Genomic DNA, 18,051 nt, shown 5'->3' with positions numbered 1-18,051 from the left:
ATCCCGAAAACGTGAGAATAAATTTATAAATATAGACCAAAATTGCCAATGCGAAAAGATGTTTAAAATATTTGTATATTTATTAAAATAAATAATAATATAAATATGCAATTTTAGCGTAAGATGGAAAATCCTTGTTCGACGGAAGTCAAATAAAAATAATATCATAATTATTCTATTCATGTTGACGTCTATTTTATAACAAAGAGTTCTCTTACAAAATATGCGTAACTATTTTGTTCCGCCTAGAAATCATATTAACGTTGGCCTAAAACCCGAGAACAATGAGATTAGTATGTATAAAATAAGTTTCTTCTATTTTTTTTAAACAAAGGATTATTAAAGTTAACCGTGTATATATACACAGTTTTCCTAAAAGTATCAAATTGAGACCAAAAATTGCATCAAATCTTTGCAACGTTTTGATGCACGTAAGTTATATCAAAAAGAGATCGTTTTGTGTATCATTTTTAGAAATGATACACGAAACGGTCTCATTTTTTGATGCAAAAAATTTAATCAATTTATATCAATCATGGCCGAATTGAATCGACTCAAAATTAAACGAATTTTTTTCAGATATTTTGGTAATAGTACAATTGCGGAGACCATTTCACTATTTAATTTGAAAATGAAAATAACAGAAAATCAAAGACAATGTGCAATTCGATAATTAAAAAGTGACAGCTTATAAACATAACCTAAAATGCATGAAAAAACATTTGTCGATAAAATCAATATTGCCGAGCTTTTTAGAAGGTAGATGGCAGCACTTATCTATTTTCTTTCTTTAAATTTTTTCTGAATCGTTTTTATAAAAAGCAAAACTGCCGCATCTACCTTCTAAAAAGCTCGGCTATATAGATTTTATCGACAAATTTTTTCTCATGCATTTTAGGTTATGTTTATAAGCTGTCACTTTTCAATTATCGAATTGCACATTGTCTTTGATTTTCTGTTATTTTCATTTTTAAATTAAATAGTGAAATGGTCTCCGCAATTGTACTATTACCAAAATATCTGAAAAAAATTCGTTTAATTTTGAGTCGATTCAATTCGGCCATGATTGATATAAATTGATTAAATTTTTTGCATCAAAAAATGAGACCGTTTCGTGTATCATTTCTAAAAATTATACACAAAACGATCTCTTTTTTATATAACTTATGTGCATCAATACGTTGCAATAGAAAAAGATACAACCAAGTTTACTGTGATAATATATATATATAAAAGTTATAAAATCTATTCCTTAAAAAGTATAGGTGTTAAAAAAAAGTAATTACATGAGAAAATTATATTGTTCACTAATAAAAATAATTTGTTTCTAATAAATAAAGAAAGGTTTTTGAATTTTATATATAAAAATTGAGGTTAGGATTTCTGCTAGTACCAATACTAATGTTTTAGGCGCATATATTGGCTGTTTTCGGCGTTCACCCTGGGTTAACCCAGAGTTAACGATGGTCCAATCATCATTAACATTCTGTTAGATCTACCAATCACAATTAACTCAGAGTTAACCCAGGGCGAACGCCGAAAACAACCATTAAGGAGACGCCTACTTTTTCCTCAATTTTTAAATAACCGAATTTTTAATTAACATAATTTAAAATTACAAAAGTGTTAATAAACCGAATTTAAATATTTCAAAATTTTTAAAAAACCGAATTTTTATAGTTCCAAATTTTCAGTTTACACAATAAAAAAATAATCGAAATACCATTGGTTATAATTTTTATGTTCTCGAATATTAAAATTACAGAAAATGAAAAGAGCAGAAGTTTCACTTGACAGACTTTCTGTTCAACCTAATTGCGATTGGACAAAATTTTAAGAGAACAGAAATATCAGTTAACATAATTTCAATTTTGCAGAATTTTTAGTTAACATAATTTAAAATAAACAGAAATGTCATTTGATATAATTTTTATGTTCTCGAATTTTAACTTTTCCGAAAATAAAAATAACAGAAATTTAACTTGACAGACTTTCTGTTCAACCGAATTGTGATTGGACAGAAATTTAAGAAAACAGAAATATCATTTGTCATAATTTTAATTTTGCCGAATTTTTAATTTACAGAATTGAAAAACAACCGAAACACCATTTGTCAGAATTTTTATGGTCACAAATCTCAGATTAACCGAAAATGAAAACAGCAGAAGTTTCACTTGACATACCAAATCCATTGTGTATTCATTGTTTAAACAATCATCAACAATGGATTTATTCTATCAAATGAAAGTTCTGCTGTTTTTATTTTCGGTTAATTTGAGATTCGAGAACATAAAAATTATGACAAATGACATTGATGTTTATTTTTAATTATGTAAACTAAAAATTCTGCAAAATTGAAATTATGTTAACTGATATTTCCGTTATCTTAAAATTCTGTCCAATCGCAATTAGGTTGAATAGAAAGTCTGTCAAGTTAAATTTCTGTTATTTTTATTTTCGGAAAAGTTAAAATTCGAGAACATAAAAATTATGTCAAATGACATTTCTGTTTATTTTAAATTATGTTAACTAAAAATTCTGCAAAATTGAAATTATGTTAACTGATATTTCTGTTCTCTTAAAATTTTGTCCGATCGCAATTAGGTTGAACAGAAAGTCTGTCAAGTGAAACTTCTGCTCTTTTCATTTTCTGTAATTTTAATATTCGAGAACATAAAAATTATAACCAATGGTATTTCGATTATTTTTTTATTGTGTAAACTGAAAATTTGGAACTATAAAAATTCGGTTTTTTAAAAATTCTGAAATATTTAAATTCGGTTTATTAACACTTTTGTAATTTTAAATTATGTTAATTAAAAATTCGGTTATTTAAAAATTGAGGAAAAAGTAGGCGTCTCATATTAAGTTCCCAAACGGTATTATGTTAGTGAAGAAAACCAATAATGTCTAATATGGAACAAACTGTAATCCTAACCTTACTTTTATATCACCATCATCATCATTATGATCATCATCATCATCATTATCATGTATATACTTTAAGGTTGAGTCCATAATATACAAATTTTTCTTAATCGATGCACAGCTTAAGTTTTTTTTTGCATTATATGCCTATATATAAAAAAATGTAAGCTATGTATAGATTTAGAAAAAGTAGTCTATTGTGGACTTAACCTTAGAAATTCGATAAAATAGTAATTCGACTTTATGAAATATGATCTTTTGAAATTTTAGACCAAAATAAGGCGACTCGTTTCAAGTGTTTCTGATTATTTTCTAATAATTTGTAACTTTTAATAATTCAAATTTCTATAAAAATTCTGCATGGAAAAAAAATTTATTTGATTCAAATAATCGCTTACTTCGTTATTATCAAATAAATATTTACTTGAACCAAATAATTTTTATTTTGAATCAATTAAATGATATTTGTTTTAAATACAGAAATTATAGGTTCAAATATACAGTTTATTTATAATTTAAATGAAATTTATTTGGTTCAAGTAAATATTTATTTGATAATAACAAAGTAACCGATTATTTGAATCAAATAAATTTTTTTTTCAGTGTAATTAAGAATTTTTTGTATAATTTGAACTATTAGAAATTTGTTCTTTTGATAATTCGAATTTCTAAAAATTCGACTCTGTGTTATCCGAGGTTCCGAGCACTGATCAGATAATGCTACGTAACTCGGATAAAATGGATGAAGCTGCCAAGTCTAGAATAAATTTTCCGCAAAACCTCTTGCGCCATGTGAAAACGGCGAACTACAATGTTATGCAATATAATTTTATTTATATTATTTATAATTATATTATTTAATATAATTTTATTCCAACACTTTAAAATCTTTAAATACATAACAAATAATTGAAATTTTCTTATTTTTTATTTCTTCCGTGTTATCCGAGGCATCTCTTTCCCACATTACGAGATTCTACTGTAATTTGAATTAGTCACTAACTTTTTTTTTTTTTTGTAAAATTTAACTAGGTATAATTCAAAAGCAAAAAGTGAGTCACTAATTCAAATTAGTTAAAATTTTTACTGATTCAAATTTAGAGAGTAAATCTTTTGAGATTTAGTTCAAAATAAGGCGAATCATTTCACTCAAATCTGATTATTTTGAAAACAAACTTCCTCTATATTGGGCTAGCCATTTTGAATTTTAAAAATCTGATAACGAATTCGTAATTAGCGTTTTTTTTCTATTAGAATTGCAACAAAAATAGGTAAAACGACAATATTGCTATAAATATATAATACCCTCATAACAAAAGGATATCCCTAGGATATCCATAAGATATCCATATCAATGGTCGATATCCTAGAATGGTCCCCAGGATATCTTGGGATATCCATAGGATATCCAAACCGCCGGTCTGTGGGACATCAACAGGACATCCATAGGATATCCACAGGATATCCCTAAGACATCCACAAAATATCTATTGGATATAATATCGCAGGATATAAATGGGATATTCTCAGGATGTCCGTGGGATATTCTTAGGATATTCACGGGTTATTTAATATCTCAACATATATTTTTAAAGGTTAAAATTGTTAAGCTAATATAATGAATAATAACACAGCCACACAAAAAAAAGTACCCGGGCCGGGGAATGAGACCACCATTTCTTGATGTATTTTGATGCGCTGAACACGAATCTGAAGTCCATTTAGCTCCATCACGTCAGGATTTTGACATAACCTCAAAAAACATAGCTGTTTTTAAATGACAGGAGAAATTTTTTAAATAATGGCAGATTTGCTTGAATCTTGTTACTCGGGGATTTTTGGGGTCGCTGATTACGAACTTAACGTCAGATTTATAAAATTCAAAATGGCGGATCCAATATGGCGGACGAATTTTTAAAAAGTAGTTGGATTTTTACGAAAATTGGTATCTAGGGGTTTTGGGAGTCGCTGATTACAAATTTATCGTCAGATTATTCAAATTCAAAATGGCGGATCCAATATGGCGGACGAGTTTTTAAAAAATAGTTGAATTTTTATGTAACTTGGCCGATACTGGGGTTCCGAGTCCCTGCATCGTAATACGTTTCCTACGTGTGTCTGCCATGATGGCATCAAAGCCATTATCCAGGGACTTAGCCGGATAGCGGACAAACTCCGTTGCCCACCGTCACCGCGTGGAGGTGCCCTGGATGCAGACACATGTAGAAACATAAAGATATTTGACCACCGTACTATATCTGCCATTTTACATTTGAATAATCTGACGTTAAATTCGTAATCAGCGACTCCAAAAAAAACCCCATGATACCAATTTTTGTAAAAATCCAACTACTTTTTAAAAATTTGTCCGCCATATTGGATCCGCCATTTTGAATTTGAATAATCTGACGATAAATTTGTAATCAGCGACTCCCAAAACCCCTAGATACCAATTTTCGTAAAAATCCAACTACTTTTTAAAAATTCGTCCGCCATATTGGATCCGCCATTTTGAATTTTATAAATCTGACGTTAAGTTCGTAATCAGCGACCCCAAAAACCCCCGAGTAACAAGATTCAAGCAAATCTGCCATTATTTAAAAAATTTCTCCTGTCATTTAAAATCAGCTATGTTTTTTGAGGTTATGTCAAAATCCTGACGTGATGGAGCTAAACGGACTTCAGTTTCGTGTTCAGCGCATCAAAATACATCAAGAAATGGTGGTCTCATTCCCCGGCCCGGGTACTCTTTTTTTTGTGTGGCTGTGTAATATAATAAAAGGGGCCATTCATTAATTACGTAAGGACGATTTTGGCTAATTTTGACCCCCCCCCTACCCCCATGTAAGGATACATAAGATTTTTCGGACCCCCCCTCCCCCTTCTTACGTAAGTTTTTAACAATATTAATGTAATTAAAAAATTAATTACATCAATACAAATGGAAAATACTTGGCAAAAACTTACGTAAGATTAGCTTCTACCCCCCACCCCCCACGTAAGACCATGTAGAGATTTTATAAACCCCCCCTCCCCCTAAGGACCCTTACGTAATTAATGAATGGCCCCAAAACAAAAATCTTATGAGCTTCTAATTTATTTTAAATAAAGATTTGAAACGCATTTTTCATAGTTTTTAAATAAACTCATGCACTTAATGTATAATTAATATTAATAGTTATTCGTTATTTGCGGGGAAGAATTTATATTGTTTAAAGCCAATTTATTTTCTGACAATATTAAGCATATGAATAAAGGAATGAATCACGAATGAGAAAAAAATTAGTTAATAATTTTTCAAATTAAACAACTTTCTCGAGAAACAAGTTGCATTTTATTTTATTTATATAAAATTTAATTCACAGAATATTCTCAATCGTATGTAGTCTTATAATAACTTTAAAAACAGTATACTGAGAATATCTTCTTGACATCCAGGAGATATACTGAGAATATCCTGAAAATATCTGTGGGATATCCTGACGATATCTATGGGATATCCTGATGATATTTGTGGGATATCCTGACGATATCTATGGGTTATCTGGAGGACATTTATGAAAGTCTATAGAGATATCCAGAAGATATCCTGTGGATATCCTCAGATATCAATGGGATATCCAAACCGCCGATTTTTTGGATATCCTTAAGAGATCCTTTTGATATCCATAGGACATCCCTAGGATATCTGCGGGATATTATCAATATATCCCAAGATATCTTGTGTTATTAGGGTATCAGTATATTTGCCATAATAATAATAATAAATGTAATAAAGTGTAACGATTTTATGTAGCAAATATAAACCCTTCGAATTTGAGAAACGGTTGCTATAGGCAAAAAAAAGTATCTATATAGAATTGTCTCACTATAAGGGGTTGGCAAATGTATTTGGTCACGTGATCGATAAGTTACCTATAAAAAAAATTGTATATATGTATCGCAAATGAAAAGTGTGTCTTTCCATCCAAAATGAATCTCAGTTTTTGGAGATAAGGTGCCACTGGCTTTTCAAAGATTATAATATGTAGTATACATGAGACAGTGGTTTGAGTCTTGGTACATAGAGAGTGGACAAAGGGTTGAATGGGTAGGGGGTCAAGGAGCTAATTTAAAATGAGCACCGTGGTTGGTCTGCACGTGCAGCCGACAGTAAATTTTCGAGCGAGATAAAATGTGCCGGTAACGTGGAGAAATATATATAGTGAAAAGAGATGAGAGAAAAAGAGAGAGAGAGATTTCGCGAGGAATATAAGGGGGAGAGTAATCAATACGAATTCACACGCGGTTTGCATCCCGTTGCTTGGGTAACCGACGCCCACGCATGCGTCCATTAAAGCTGGACCACGAACGGATGCAAGTAGAACTAACAATTCTAACACTGTTATCTTCTTCATGTATAGGATTTACCTGTTTCAGATCAGAGGGATTAATTTGACAACTGAAAGACACGTGTTTTTTTCCCCCTTATAATATTGTTTCATTTTGCAAAAATGAAAAAAAAAAATCCTTTCCTTTTTAATTGAGAAACAAATTTTTGGTTCCAATGATCTTAGAATTTAGAAGCTATAGAGATATAAATTAAGGGCGGGGAGAAAAGAATAACGTGCTATTTTTCTGGAAGCCATATCTAGAAGCTACCCGAAAAGATCTCTCTAAATTTGAATCAGTGAGATTTCTTACTGATGAAATAGTTGGAATTTATAGCAATAACTGAATCACTTCATTAAGATTTTCACTGAAATTTAGTAGAATGATTGAAACATAGTCAAATCTGGTTTACCTATTATTATTAATGATAATGCAGATTTAACTGGGTTTAGATAAGTAATAATTCGACTGATTTTTAGTGAAGACTGAATTTAAGTGAAAAAGTTATTGAAGTGATTCATTTGCTAAATTTCAGTAGATTTTGGAGATCCCAATGAATGAGGATTACCAAAACGTTCTCGAAAGTGAATCTCATATAAGGGATTCGAATATTTGAGTTTTGATTAGCTACACGAACAAAAAATATAAAGTAACTTTTATTATATTTACAAAGTAAAACCTAAACAGTCCGAAACTTGTGTGCGCATTATCTGACAACTTTTGCTCTGAATATAGAAAAAATTACTACTGAAATTGTAAAGTTTACTCTGGAAATAGTAGTTTTTACTACTTACGGAGCTAAATTTGCCATAAATGCGCAAAAATTCCGGACAGCTTAGAATTTACTACAGGGGTAGAAAAAGTTACTTTATTATTGTATTCCATTTTTTTCCGGGCACGACTCTCTAAATTTGAATCAGCGATAAGTATACCACTGGTATCAATCAGCGGATATACGCTGAAAAATCAGTGAAATTCCACTATTCCGCTGATTCAAATTTAGAGAGGAGATAAGCGGATGGTTAAGTACTTTGGTAATTCAGATGACTGAAGATCGTCTTTCGCCAGACTTTTCCTAATTTTTCCTTTTCCTAAGCCTTATAACAAACGTAAAAATCAGATTTTTAATTTATGGAGAACCTATCTTAGATTTAGAACTTACTCGAAAAAAAAAGATTTACCTGATGGAACAGCAAAATAGTTTTCACACAACAATAGGTAAAATTTTAATAATTTTTGTTAAAACTTTTATTATTCTATCGTAAATATTTTCACAGTTCCACTGTATATGAAGTGGTTTTTCAATGTTGTAATTATATTACATATTAGGCATCTGTTTGTCATTAGTGTACAAAGAAACCTTGGCTATTTAGATCCTTTCAGTGTAGGTTTGTAGATGAAAAACTTGTAATTCTCCATGCTAAAATTTAAACCTTATATAGAATACTTACTATATTATAATTGAACCTGGATGTACTGTTGATTACAGAAACTTGGTTTACGAGTCTGGACTAAAGATGTGACGTGAGAGGATTCCGTTTATAGAGTTGATCTCTCGGATCAGCTTGCGGGATGCTCAGAAGAGGGGATTAGCTTTTAGCTCCGGTTTTCAGATTATCAATGAACCCCTATAATCTATTTTCTTGGACTCTTTTGGAAGAAAGTTATACTTTGTGACTTTCATTGACGACTCCAGTAGGTGATAAGAGATAAGTTTTCATTACACATATTACAAGAAGAGAGAGATTGAATATAAATATGTTAGAGATGACAATAGATATCTTCTATTAGAAACTAGGTTACTACTGTCCTTCTTGGCAAAAGCTTTGAGTAATACAGTGAACTATATATTCACGCAACTGTCGCCGAATAGTAAACTCGCTTTGGACAGTGAGTTTGTGTATGAAATTTCAAGCGCTTTAGATGTGAAATCATGGACATGTCACCTGACAAAGGGAAATTTGAACCACTACACAGTTCGACAAAATTACGTTGAATATCTCAGAACTGAGAAACTGATTATATATACATATACCAGTGTTGGGTAAGTTACTTTCTTTTAAGTAACTCGTTACATTTAAGTTACTTAATGAAAAAAAGTAATTAGTTACTGTTACAGTTACTTTTATAAAAAAGTAACTCGTTACAGTTAGGGGAGACCGGGGCTGTTTGGCGCAGGGAGTTGCTTGGCGCACTTGAGTTTATATTCAAAAGTGTTAAGTTACATTAATTTTTCTCTTTATTATTCTGCTTAAAGTACTTGATGAATTGTAACTAGTTACTACCCAACCCTGACGTATACCAAGTTTCAGATTTTTGTCTTATTTCCATCATCCTTTTTTCATATGTTTGTACAAGTTCCCATAAGAGCCTTTGTTAAATTGTTCAAATATTTTAATTTTTTTCCAAAAAATTACGTGGTAAAAAATACACCGAAAAAATTCATTACCTAAATTAATCTTAACAAACTGTCAAAATTTGGTAATTCCTCTTATTTTCTTAAATTGTTAGCGACAATCCTTAATATAATTTTGTTTTAATTAAAATCTAAAAAAAAAATCTATTCTAGAATTTGACCAGTCATTGCGTCTAGATGATATGACCAGTGATTTGTCAGATTATCTGGACAGTCACTGGCCAGTATACAACTTTACGGCAAGTTTGCCGCGCAATATTGCCAATCTTGGACGGCAAACTTGACGCAAGCTAACTGCAAGCTTTAAATGTTCCACCTAAATTCAAGCTTGTATTGTAAGCTTACCGAAAGATTGAACAATAAGATTATCGCAAGATTTCTCAGTAAGCTTGCACGATAAGCTTGGTGCAGGGTTGCCAAATAACCTTGCTTTGAACCTAAATAAACTTTTAGGTTTAATTTTAGGTTTCAAGCAAAATTATTCGGCAACCTTGCACCAATCTTGCTGCAAGCTTACTGAGCAATCTTGCGATAATCTTATTGTGCAATCTTGCAGCAACCTTACACCTTACCCTCCAATCTTTCGGTAAGCTTACCATGCAAGCTTGGATCGAGTGGGATATTTTAAGCTTGCAGAAAGTTTGCCGTGCAAGGTTGGCAATATTGCGTGGCAAGCTTGCCCCAAGGTTGCCCCAAGGTTGCTGCAAGCTTACGTGCTATCTCGGTAGTTGAAATTAGGTCAAAGTAGGTCCAGTATAGGTTTAATTTAGGTCGAATATTGGTTGAATGTAGGATAAAATATAGGTCTAATAGGTTCAAAGTAGGTCGAATGTGGGATAATTGTAGGTCAATGCAGATCATAGTAGGTCAAATGTAGTTTTAATATGTATTTAATGTAGGTCTAATGTTGGTCTAATGTAGGTTTATAGTAGGTTATAATTAATATAACATTCAAAAACTTCTTTACCGTCCCTAATAATTAACCTGTAAGTTTTCAGTAAGATTGCTGCAAATAGCAAAATGTCCTCACAACTCCATAGTTTGCAGAGCAAGCTTGCGGCAAGCTTACGATTACTCAAAACTTTAAGCTTCGCTGTCGAAACATTCAAAAAGTTTAAAAAAAATTATGAATAATTATATTTTAAAAATTATATGATAATTCTTGATAAATTCGATTTACATGTTATAGATTAAGAAATTTCTCTTTCAAAAAGTTGAAGATGGTTGATCGGTATTTTTTGCGATTCAGATTGAAGTAAAAGTAAACAAAAGTGCGTATTTTCGTTTTTGCGGATGATGAGAAAACAGAGGGTTATAGTTACATGTGTAATTATTTATTTTGAAAGATACGCATGTGTCACTAAGAAGGGAATGCAACTACCCCCCTTTTCGCCCGGTCATTCTCAACAAGCCATATAGTATATATATATATATATATACAATATAGTGGGAGTAAATGCAAGGGGATGATTACTGTGTTTCAGGGGTGATTCTGAGGCGCCTGCGTCGAGTCCTCGATGTCGACGACGACGACGACGAGGTAGGTGCTCGACCCGGACGCAGTATTCCACCGACGGACACATAAGTCTCTCGTATCTATAACGCAGGTTTCTCTCTCGAATTCAATATACATTCATCTATTGTCGTGCGCTCCTTTATCAACAATGACTCGTTAATTGTTTCAATGTATTTTCATTCTCATATATAATTTTATAAGCAATATGAAGTACAAAAAATTTATGTCTTAAATATCATCATTCATCTAAATATTATCAACAAAAAAAAAGTATATATATATATATATATATATATAAATATTTCTTTCATACAATACACCGTCAATCCATTATTTCATCTCCTTATAGCTCCATCGAAAAATGAAGCTGTGATTCAGATGTAAAAAAGTCAGTGATAAAATTGCTTTGTGATAACAATTCTTTTTTTTTTTAATAATTTTATTATTTCACTTTTTTAGGCGGGAGTTATTTTTTTAAAAGACATTTTTAATCAGTGATGGTAGTTTATAAATAAACTAAGTTTTTTTCTAATAATAATAATAATAATAATAATAATAATAATAATAATAATAATAAAAATAATATTAATAATGTAAAACAGTAAATAACTTAACAGATTGGTGAGAAATAAATATTAAGTGTTTAAAGAAAAGTTTATTGTTTATAATATTATTTTTATTATTATATTATTTATTTTTATTAAACATTAACGAAATAAAAAAAAGGTATTGTAAATTTCGATATAATTTAACAAATGCATAAAAAAATGTTGTGTGAGACAAAATTTGCTTACTAAGAGAAAAGTGTTGTCGGCTATAAATTTGATTTATAAAGTGAATAGTTTCGACAGGTGATAAATTTGCTTATTAAATAAAAAGAGAACTGTGATAATTTATTTATTTATTCAGTGAATGAAAAAATTGTGCGGTAGTTGGGACAAAATTTATTTTCATGATTATTAAATGAAGCTTTTTGTATTTAAATTGTTATTATTGATAAATAACAACAAAATAACAAGTAATATAATATAATATAATATAATATATATTATAATATAATATAATATAATATAACAATTGTCAGAAAGTTTTTTCGAATAATTGTCACACCTAAATGTGAAAAGCAAGGGTTCTAGATGATGAAATGGAATGTAATGACGAACATGATAAAAATGATGCTATATACAGTGGTTGTTCAGTGCATATATATATGAAAGAAACTATACAGAAGGAATGAATTCGCATAAGAATTTTTAATAGGCAAGAACTGTTTTTGTTTATTGTATGTGGAGCAGAAGAAGAAGAAGAAGAAGAAGAAGCAGCTTCATATAAAATTCCTCTAACCACAAAACCATCATTCCAAGTTTCCTTAAGACTCGAGATTTTGCTTTTCATTCACAAGCACCGACTGTAAACACTGACGTATATTCATTTCATAGGTACGTCATTTACCATCTCAAAAACTATTTAACCCATCTTTCCTGTTTTCATTCTTTTTTTCTCTCTTTATTTCAAGTTTCTGATCGGCATCGCATGGTGTATGTGAGAAAAGTGATATTTTTTAATTGCAGTGCAGTTTTAAAAAATAATTTAAAAAAAAATTTTTTACCTCATAATTACTAAATATTTTAATAATTATTATCTGCAACTGTGCAATATTGTATAGAATAATACAAATATTAAAATATATGTATAATATGGTATAATAGTGGAATATAAAATTATACATTATGTTTATTGTATATGTAATGAATATAATAGAAGTTAAAATTAAGGGAATACTACGTCCCTAATAGTATCAATCATTTAGGAATCATTATTTCTATATTTGTTGATCACGAAATAAATTTTCATAATGATCGGTTTTATTAGGGAAATTACTTCTATATTTTATACTTAAATTCAGTAAAAAATATTTTTCTAATAAATTAGATTTTTTATTAGTTTCACAACCATTTTATTTTTTATATATATTTATTACAATTTAAAATTTTACAATTAAATGTTCGATTTTATTAACTATGGATAATTTTGACTGATTTTGATTTGGATACAAAAACAATTGATAAGACTTCTCTGAAGTTGCTTGTGAATGACAAAAAACGATTTCATATAATTTCAAATTGAACTTTTTTTTTTAGAAATTTATAATAATCATCGGTGGGAATTCAAATTTATTAGAAAAAAATTTTTAGAATTTGAACTTTGTTAGAGGAAAAAGAAAAAAAACTTTAGAATCAAATAAAAGTTAGAAAATATTTTTTAGAAAAAGTATACTTCAATCAGAATATTTTTTTTTCGGTGTATACGACATATATAAAAGTATGGCTGTTATTATTTATGAAGATAAACTTTTTTGATTCTTTTAGTTTAGATTTTGTTACACTCAATGTTTTGTTGTCTCAACTATAAAAAAAGTTACAAGAAAAATATTAAAACTTTTTTTCAATTTTAGTTGTGTCAACAAAAATTTTATTGACGAATTAATCAAAACTTTTGTGGAAAAATCAAAAATAACGGTTGCACTTAATAACTATCAAATATTTATCAATAAGACAAATAGAAGAATTCTGTTTTTAAATTGAAAAATTGTTTAGATCAATGCATTAAGTATTATCATTAACAATATGAAATATAATGTATAATTTATATTAGAAAGCATATATATATATATATATATATGAATTGAGAGGAGAGTAAAGAATTGAATATACTTATAAAAGTGGTGAATCAAGATCATTGTGCAAAGTGAAAAGAAAAGGATTGAAAGTTTTCTTTAGAGACAGAAGAATTTTGAATGGATTGTTGCACATCAAGTAAATCCGGTGCTATTAATCGTCGTTTGCATGTGGGTCACGAGCTGCAGCTAACTAACAAGATAGAGGGTTTACCGAGCTAAGGTAAGCCAATTAAACATTAGTATATCAACAACATCAACATTAGCACGATTTTTGCTTTGCTGTATCTTATCTTTATTCGATGAGACCTTAGACGAGACCGACAATCAATAGGTGGAATGTCTTTCAAAGCACTGGGCTATACTATAAGTGCTGTACATACATATACCTGATTTTATTATCAGTTTACATATATTAGAGCATATATTATATGCTATAAACTTCATTTTATTATTATTAACACAAATACAAGGGCGAATTATTCATTTTTTTTTCAACGTATTTAAAAAAATTAAGAAACAATTTTTTTTTCATTTATATACACCGGGAAAAAAAGATTTTGTGTTTGCAACAAAATCGTTCAATTGAGCATTTTTAGTTGTAAAAACAATATTATGTTTGATATTATATAAAATGATTTGGTTGGCGCAACAAAACAGGTTGTTTATGTGAAGAGAATTATTTTGTTATACATCAGATAGCACGTAAGCTTGCAGTAACCTTGCAGCAAGCTTGTCGCGCAATATTGCCAACCTTGCACCAACCTTGCTTTACCGTGCAAGCTTACTGATAATCTTATTGTGCAATCTTGCAGTAACCTTACACTGCAATCTTCAGGTAAGCTTACCATGCAAGCTTGAGTCAGGTGGGACATTTGATGCTTGCTGCAAGTTTGCCGTGCAAGGTTGGCAATATTGAGTGGCAAGGTTGCTGGAAGCTTTGCGTGATATTTGGTTCTTAACATTCTCACGCATGCGCATCTAATTGAAATGGAAGATGAAACATAACCTCGAAACAATAAGTGATATTTTATTCTTTTGAAGCGTACATAGTTCTGTTATTATTTGAATTATCTTTCAAAACTAAATTTACTCTACACTACGTGTATACAAATATACGTTTATTAAAAGTAAATATTTTCTCAATTTATAAAATAATTGATATGAAAACATTTTAAAAAATATTGCAACAAAATAACTTTGTTTACTCAATCAAACAGTTTGGTTGCTTCCTCCACATCACACCGAAACTTTTCTAAAGATTTCCTAAAGATTTATTTGAAATGTTTGGAATATTTAATTGCAAAGTTTAGTGAAAATTGTGTAAAGATTTAAATGTCCCACTTGAATAAATGTTTAGTGTGAAACTTTCCTGAACATTTATTTAAGTGGGATATTTAAATCTTTACACAATTTTCACTAAACTTTGCAATTAAATATTCTGAACATTTTTAAATAAATCTTTAGGAAATATTTAGGAAAGTTTCGGTGCTGTGGGAGTTATACACTAACAAAATTATTAGTTTGGCTAAACAGATTTTGTTTGTTCGGACTAAATAATTTTCTCAATGTACATATAAAGTCAGTGTTTAACAATTGAAAATGTCGGATCCAATATATGGCGAATACAAAATTAAAAAAATTAGATTTTAATATAAAAAAATTTGTATATATAGGGATTTTTTGAGGTGGGTAATTTTATTTTTACGATAAAAATATCCAAGACGAAAGAATAATATATAAAATAAAAAGTTCTTGACGTTCAAAAGGAAAATTATCAATAAACGTTACTTTCACTTCTTGGCAATAAAACATACGAATTTTATTGCTTTACCCTTGTACTTGAACTCTAAATATATTGGTCTAATATAAAAAAACGAAACAAGATCAAATTTTTTTTTTTATTTTTCGTTTTTAAATAGAGTTCAAATATTTGAATAATGGTATAACAATTTCGAGAGGAAAATTCAGTAAAATATATATTCTATAATTGTTTATAATAACGGCTTAGAATATTTATTATTGAATAAAGATTAATTATATAATTAATAATTAATTTCATTTAAAAAAGTTAACAATTTGAATTATTTTACTTTGATACCCAGTGTGCAAGGATACAGAACAATTCTGTAACAGTTGTAGAACAAAAAAGAACAGGTTCTAGAACTTGTTACAAACTGGTTACTAAAAATGTCGTCCCTCTGAAGCAACAGTTCTAGAACAGAATCTGTAACAGTTCTAGAACAGTGTTCTAGAACAAATCCATAATAATTACATAACAAAATTTTTTTAATATGATCTTTTTGCTTGAATAAAATAAGAAAAACATTTGTTATACATTTACATAAAAGTCGACATTTATTCACTGTTAATCCACAAAAATCAGTTCTAACACACATTAAAAATTATTTTTGATTTTTTACAAATAATAAATTTAAATATAAATTTGAAATATATATATATATATATATACACTGAGAAAAATGTTTAGTATCATCTACCAAAGTTTGGTTCTCTCTACCAAATTTTTTATTTGATATATGTGCAACTAATCCGTTTGGTTCGGGCTACTAAATTTTTTCGTTGAATCATTTTGTTCGGTCTACCAAATTTTTTGTTTTGCACAACTAACTTATTGTTTTTAAGCAAACAAAAAATTTAGTTAAATGAAATTTTTTTTTTTGTTTTCTCAACCAACTTATTTTTTTGTTTCACCCTTTTCTCTTTATATAACCTACCTAATGCCTACTTAAATTAATTTCTATCGCGGAAAAAACCTAACACTGCTGGGGCTCGAACCCTCAGACTACGCAACGCTAGTCGACAACGCTGACCACTACTCTACGAATCCTACTAACAATTTGAGATTAAATCATTTTCACAATGTATAAAAGCTGGAAAAAAACTTTCGTTCTTGTAACAAGTTTTATTTATTTATTTTCACTACACAAACTTTTTTTTTTTAAAATGTCTGAAAAACATAAAAACTTCAACACTGAAACTTCACGACGCGAACGACATATGGTTAATGTTGACATCCCGTGAATGGGAAGCGACGCCATATTTACGAGAAGAGCGCGTGCGCAATACAGCATGTCAGCTATTTAGTACTGGGAACCAAACTATTTAGTTCGTAAACATGAAAGCTTCAAATATATTTTTTGGTAGAGCCAACTAAACTTCCCGATTTATTGCCACTTTCTATTCTGTTGTGACAACCATATTTTAGTAACGCCAACTAAAAAAGCTCAACTAAATTATTTTCTTATTATTACGAAATTATTTTTCTCAGTGTGTATATATATATATATATATATTATGACTTATTTAAAATAATTTTTTCGTAAAATTTTTTGTACGATTTTAACAGTATTTGTTTTAACAGTATTATTATTAATAATAATTATCTTTAGCGTTAATAGAGTTAGCTCATCAAGCCTCATTATTGTATTATGTTCAAATGTAAAACATAGTAAAACTTTTATATTCAATAAATATTTGTTCCTATGAATTTCACTATCTTCTTTATTTATCTTTACTTCTTATAGGCACACATTTTTTACATACCAGAAAACAATTATTCTTAAAAAATGTTACTTTTATTTATAAAACACTTCTAGAACATTCGCAATGGAACTGCTCTATAACAAAGCAGGAACCATGCTATGGCACAATTCTAGAACAAATCTAGAACTAATGTTCTAGAACATTGCATTACAGAACAGATACAGAACAAATGTTACATAACAAATCTATAACACAGTTCTAGAATTGTTCTATAACAAAATGATAACAACTGTTCTAGAACAATGTTACCTGTTTTTTTATAGAACAGTTCTAGACCGTGCACACTGGGTAGTCAATGAGAATAATTTTTCTTTTTGAACTATTGACATTCTAATATAGTTGTATAATTATAGTGACCACAGCAAACTTTCAAATTCTACTATAACATTATTTAGTTTCCTCATGTAAAGTTTTTAGAACTGATAATTAACTAGTCGCATAGTAAATTGTAATTATAGGACTAATAGAGAAATTTCATTATTTTCCATGAAGTTTATATAATAACACAGAGTTAACTTAAAATTATAGATCGCGGTGTTTTTGGTATCAAGTTATTGATACTAAAAGTATCAAATT

At 29.3% G+C, this 18,051-nt stretch overlaps 1 protein-coding gene across 2 annotated transcripts in view; it reads left to right on the top strand.

Annotated features, from left to right (window-relative positions):
• The first annotated feature begins 11,289 nt into the window (after positions 1 to 11,289).
• LOC127277989 (host cell factor 2-like) overlaps positions 11,290 to 18,051 on the top strand; it is a 50,009-nt gene continuing 43,247 nt past the window's right edge. The window contains exons 1-2 of one of the 2 annotated variants that reach the window (XM_051299464.1): positions 11,290 to 11,322; positions 13,922 to 14,131. The gene's annotated coding sequence lies outside the window, so the exon portion shown is untranslated. The remainder of the gene's footprint in view (positions 11,323 to 13,921; positions 14,132 to 18,051) is intronic. The other variant, XM_051299465.1, reaches the window with a different exon arrangement.

This window comes from Leptopilina boulardi, unplaced genomic scaffold (assembly GCF_019393585.1).
Source record: "Leptopilina boulardi isolate dan_hultmark-lab unplaced genomic scaffold, ZJU_Lbou_2.1 LbouV2_193, whole genome shotgun sequence".
Taxonomy (NCBI): Eukaryota; Metazoa; Arthropoda; class Insecta; order Hymenoptera; family Figitidae; genus Leptopilina; species Leptopilina boulardi.
Note: the sequence above shows the minus strand (reverse complement) of the source record. Positions and strands in the feature narration are given on the sequence as shown.